Source organism: Bos taurus, chromosome 3 (genome assembly GCF_002263795.3).
Source record: "Bos taurus isolate L1 Dominette 01449 registration number 42190680 breed Hereford chromosome 3, ARS-UCD2.0, whole genome shotgun sequence".
NCBI lineage: Eukaryota > Metazoa > Chordata > Mammalia > Artiodactyla > Bovidae > Bos > Bos taurus.
In genome coordinates this window covers 59,815,175-59,821,174 of record NC_037330.1, presented here as the reverse complement: position 1 = coordinate 59,821,174, position 6,000 = coordinate 59,815,175, and the positions used below count along the sequence as shown (strand labels likewise).

The window sequence follows — 6,000 nt, the reverse complement described above, 5'->3', positions numbered from 1 at the left end:
AAATGGCAACCCACTCCAGTATTCTTGCCTGGAAAGTCCCATGGACAGAGGAGACTGACCAGCTACAGTCCATGGGGACACAAAGAGTTGGGCACGACTGAGCAACTAAGCGCGCGCGCGCGCACACACACACACACACACACACACACACACACACAGTACTTGGCATATCATAAACATTCAATTATAATGTTTAATTGAGTGTTCATTATATGCCAGGCATTACACTAAATGCTTCTCGCTTTTAGTCTGCACAGCCACATGACAAAATAGGAATGATTCATTATTCATAGTAGGAATTATTATTTAAAATTTAAAGATGAAAAAGAGGCTTGAGGAGGTTAAACAACTTACCTAAGGTCACAGAACTAGCTCCAAAGCAAGATTCTAGGTCTATCTGGCTTCTAAAAAATCCCTCATTTTGCTTTTTTTTTCTTTTCATTTTAATTTTTTGGATACAACTTTCTCATATTGTCTCTAGCCTAATCACTACCTCCTATTCAGTCTCTGCATCTGTGCCACCTGCCTTTTCCTTCTCCCTCCATTCTTCCAGTCCATAGGTTCTTCTTTTGGTTTCACTTATTTCCATATTTAGTAAAGATTTATTATCAGCTCTTTCAAGGAAGTCCTTCACAGCAGGCTCCCCTCTTTCATTGCGCCCACCACATCTGACACAGCCTCCTCCCTACGCTCTCTTCCCAGCTGCTAAGAAAAGGGGTGGAGGAAAAAAAGAATTGTGCTGGGGGGTCGAGGTGGGGGCGGGGAGGGCGAAGGGTGGGAGGGGGAGGACGAAGGGTGGGGGGACCCCCAACCTCCGGAAGTGCGAATACAAAAGACTCCTTGCATTTTTGAGTTTTCCTCCGCGTATCTGTGTTGCTTTCTGGTTCTAATAAAATGAACTAAGTCAGTAAAAAGTGCTTTGTAAACTGTAAAGTGCTCTCCAAATGTAATGGGCAATTACTCACTCTCCGTTTGCATGCCCAAGGCTTCAACTGAGTGAGCCACACAATAGGTGTTCCAAGCAGAGGATGCCACTCGTCTGTTTGGGTAAAAGGAGTAACGCTCTAATGTGGACTTGGCCCGAGGAAATCTCTGCTTGTCATAACTGCCAAACCCCAGCTCAAAACTTCATCAGAATTGCCACGTGCGAATAAGACAGGAAGAAAAGGGTATTAGCCTGAAATCTCCCTGTTTAAAAATCTCTTTCGGAGTGTTTCACACCTCCAGCTCCCAGGAAGTTTTAAGTTCTTGCAAATGTCCTCCCTTTACCTTCTTAGCGCCCCGGCCCCATGCCTTCCCTCCCGGGCCTCTCAGCTTCCTCGCCGACCCAGCCCTCGGACCCTCGCCCCGAGGGCGGAGACTACAAGTCCCGGCGTGCCCCGCGCGCCCGGCCGGGTGCACTGGGGCTGGGCGCGTGGCGACCGGCGAGCTCTGCACCGGGGAAAGCCTCCCGGCGCTGGCCATACGGGGAGGTAAGTAATCGCTCGTGCTACGAGGGCACTGGGAACGCGCCCGTCCTACCCCACCCTGTCCAGGATGGAAGGAAACGAAGAAAGCCACGAGAAAAACTGCCCTGCCCTCCCTCGTCTCTGCTGTGTGTCCGGTGCTCCTGCAGCTTGTTGTACCCCCCGAGTGTGTTATCTGTCACCCCGGAGTGGAAGTGGGGGCAGAAGCGTGCCCGGCCCCGTGGAGCGCTGCGGCTCCCTGGGGGCTGCAGGGCGGAGCTAGCAGGAGGGGACCAGGAGATGGCAAGGCTCGGCTGGGCGCTTACCGAGCGCCACACCTCCCTACTCCCTTTCCAAAGATGAGTTCGCCTGGGGAGCCCCCAGTCCCAAAGACAAACGATTTCTTCTTGAAAATCTTAGCCAGAAACTTTCCCCTCTGTCACCAGTGCCACAAGCGAGTCGTTTGGCTGTCGGACGTGACCACTGATTCAAGAGTCTCTCCGGCATCCCCTCTCCTGCCCTATGTTCTGCCCCCACCGCCCCCTCTCCAGGCCCTCCTCAGTTTCCCCTAGAGACCCTCTAGGGCCCTGCTGAGCTCGGCCCTCCCTTCGGCGACTTCTTGAGATGACTTCTGCAGCGCTGTGTACCCAGGTCTGCGCTCGGCGATTCGGACTGGAGACGCCTGCGGGCGGATACCTGGAGGCAAGGCAGGGAGGATGGTTCCCCCGGGAGGGTGCTTGCTCACTAGGGGATGAGAGATCAATAAAAGAAGCCGATTGAGGCACCAGTTTCCCATCCTTCCTGACCCATCTCCCTTCCTATCTGAGCCCATTTCCAAGTGTCCCCGAAAGTACTGCTCCGAAATTTCAGCACGAGGACTTCTGAAGTTACTTTAGCACATCCCATGATATCCTGGATTAGAGGGTCTTGTTGGTTTGCATCTCTATCTCTCACTCCTCTTACACACACAGACACAAACACAATGCATACTGCACATTCTGCAAACACACGAATACCACGACACTATGCACACCACAAACACACACATATACCACAGGTACAACACCCACACATATTACACAGCATACGCTTATCACACATACTGCATTTAAGCTATGCCCTACACACACACCAGACACCACACTACACACAAATAGACTTAATTTTTATTAGCAGAGGGTTAATATCACTTTGTGGAGGGAGTGAGGAGGAAGTGGTTGAGTACTAATATAGATGCTTATACCCACAAATGTCAGTTTACTCCAAAATTAGAAATTAGCTGATGAATGAAACCTCCTGTTGTCAGGATATGTGGCTCATTTTTTATAAAATGGGATTGATTTTTCACAACACCTTCTGAAACCCACACCCTTGTCTAACAGGCAAATTTTGATCACAACAGGCAAGACAGTAAGGGATGTCCTCTTCTATACGTAGGAAGAAATTCTTGGAGGAACAGAATCCTTTCTCCTGTGAGGGTGTCTGAGAGTCAGTATAACTACACATGCTTTGCCTCTCTCCTTTCAAGAGTGGTGGGCTGAACCTAGTATTGTTCTAAGCACTGCCATGACAGTGCTGTCAGGGTACTCTCTTCTCTATCCCTTGCCCCCAGGACTCACAGCCCAGCCCCCTTCCATTTGAATTTAGTTGGAAAACAGTTTAGACACCTCAGATCAACTTCAAAAGCATTATGGAATCTGTTGGTGAAAGAGTCCTCTGTCTCCAGAATAGTTCATCATTTTGATCATTGGTGACAAAACAAACCAAGAAAAAAACCCACTTGTTTGAGCTGTGCTCAAAAAATAGTACTCAAAAATAAAAGAATATTTAGAAGTCTTCCCTAAATTATTATTATTTACTCTTTCAAGGGGGGCCATGGCAAAGATGTGCAGAGAGAGCATTTGAAATTTTTCTCAGTGATGATCTTCCAAGAAGTTGAAAATTTCTAATACCATTCCTGCAAGAAGTAAGGGGAAGAAAATTGACTTTGAAATTCAGACTGCAAATTTAGATCATAGTTGCTGATTTTCTAGTACCCTTAAAAATTGCTAAAGAAAAGAGAGACCAGCAGCTTTTTCCTCAGTTCTGCCCACTCTATACAGTATTTCAGCAGGAGATGACTTTTTCTAGGATCCCTCTGCCCTACCTTGAGAGATTTTGTTGACATCTTGACCTAAAAGTGTGCAAATATTGATTGTTTATTTCAGTGACAACCATTTATGTTCCTAGTTATATACAGTATGCTTGTGGAATGGGAATGTTTCCCTTGAGCAGTAGTTCCTAGTCAAGCAAGGGAACTGTAAGATTGATCAGGGTAACTTAATCAAAAGATCATGCCTGGCCTTTATTCTACCTTCCCCTTTCCTGAACTGGGACTTAGGATGGTGGAAGATACTATGAATTTGGGGGTTGGCACAAATCCTTTTTTTCATATGTAATTAATAAAGTAGCAGGTGCTTATAGAAAAGAAATGTTGAATTTGTTGAATTATGCTTTTTACGCAACTGGGGAAATCTGGTAAAATGAAACCTCCCAGACTAATTGTTTTTGTTTCATAGAATAAAGTTTGTTTTATTTTGAGTTTTTGGCTGACTTCATCTGGTAGGATGAATGCCAAAATTAAAGAATGTGGGCGTCCTCAAGCGATCTGGTCATCTCCTTTGCATCCTCTCTGAAATATGTTACTTCCTGCATAATGAAGTAAAAGGATTTTCTGCTGGGCAGTACTTTCCTTATTCTCACAAAGAGCTTGAAAGCCAGCCCTGGGAATTTTGTCAGCAAAAGAGTAACACAGGACTGCAGCTTCTGGGTGTTCACTGAATATAGCCCATAGGCACTGGACTTTCTCTTATTTTTTCTCCCACAGGGAAGAAAAAAAATAGTTTGACACATGACATTCATGCTCAAAACAGCAGAGACATATGATACAGAAACAAGGAGGGGGAGGGAGAAAATAATAGCCTCTTGATACAGTTTGTTTTCCTTTGATCAAGACAGGTGCAGAGAGAATTCTGCAGCTTGGGGACTTGTGATTCATTCACTTCCACTAATTGTGCTGAAGGTAGTTAGCAAAAGTGAACAGGCACACTGTAGCTTTAAAAAGTCAGCCATGAACCAGAAGGCAGTTGGTGCAGCTTGTGTGTGATTCCTAACGTCATGTTGGCTGAGAGCCAGCCTGGTTTTATTTCACTGTGTCAAATTGTACCTCCTTATTGAATTCCTTTGCCAGCCTACTTTGTGAAAGAAAACATTGGGGTTTCTTTGGCTGTTCTTGATAAGCCATAAAAAAATGACATGTTTTAGTTGCTTCTAGGTAGGTTTTCTTTTTACTCTTCCACAAGAAAAGAAAATAATAATAATAAGACAATGTAGTGTGGTGTTGCAGAGTATCATTGTGAGTGTTTTGTTTTGTTTTGTTTCTGAGATGCTTAGAAAATGGTGAATGTGTAACAGTTTCCAACTGAAGTGAAATCATTCTTTTGGCATGGAGCAAGCAGCACTATCTTCTGTCTACTCTGTAACGGTGTGTGGATGTATGTTAATATCTAGATGTATATTAAATGTTGGATTTCTCTATGAATGATCTAAGTGGTGTAGTGACTGGAAGTTTGTGTGTGTGTGGTATGTGTGTGTGTGTGTATATCAGCAGTGAAGATTATCCCACACTTAACAGTATTATTTGTTAATCATCTACTTCAGTAACAGTGATAAAATCTTGTGAATATACTAAATGATGCACTTGTCATGTCAGAGTAATCCCTAGGGAAGAAGTGCCGAAGTATAAAGTGATTTGAGAGGAAATGTATTTAATTTATGGCTTCAGCTGTAGAAGAACAAGCACGTTTCAGAACTAGTTTTTTTTTTTTCAGCAGTTTTGTTTGTAGCTTTTTCGTCTTGCTAATTGCATATTAATTGTAGAGGGATTTTATTTTTTCTGTGTTCTTCCTACTAAACAAAAAGACAAAGTGATGGATGCTACTATATCTCCTTGAATGTTTTGATGATTTTTACATAAATCTAATGAGCTGCCTACCCTCTCTTACACACATACACACACACCAGCAGCACCTTTCTGTGTTAAGGGCTATCTGACATTTTCGTGAGCTTCCAGCTTTACCAGAGCATGGCCATCTCACAGACAGGTTTTTAAGGTTTTCATTGAGAATATATGAGGTAGGGGAATACTTGCTGACAAAAGCTTTAAGTGCTCTTTTGCATCGCAGTGAAAAAATAGAGGAGAAGTGGGAGTGGACAGAAAAAAAAAAAAATACAGTAAGAAAAAAAGAAATCACAGCCCGAGGTGGAAAGGGGAGGAAAAGGGGGATTGTTTTTGTCGACTTTGACTCATTTATGAGTTGCAGTGTCTTAAGTGAGAGCTTGGCACTGGGAGAAGCTGTGCCAGTTCACACAGCACTTGTTTTGAACAAGGATTCAATTTCATTTGCAAATGCTTATTGTCGAGGCAGGGAGTGCCAGCACAGATGAAAGCACCCCAATCTGTCTCCTCCAATTCTTTAGGTTTAATCACATCTCTCCAATCGCTGAGGGAACTGGA

The 6,000-nt window shown here is 44.3% G+C and overlaps 1 protein-coding gene across 1 annotated transcript in view; it reads left to right on the top strand.

Annotated features, from left to right (window-relative positions):
- Positions 1-1,397: 1,397 nt before the first annotated feature.
- SAMD13 (sterile alpha motif domain containing 13) overlaps positions 1,398-6,000 on the top strand; it is a 52,728-nt gene continuing 48,125 nt past the window's right edge. Inside the window, exon 1 of the mRNA NM_001434819.1 lies at positions 1,398-1,472. The gene's annotated coding sequence lies outside the window, so the exon portion shown is untranslated. The remainder of the gene's footprint in view (positions 1,473-6,000) is intronic.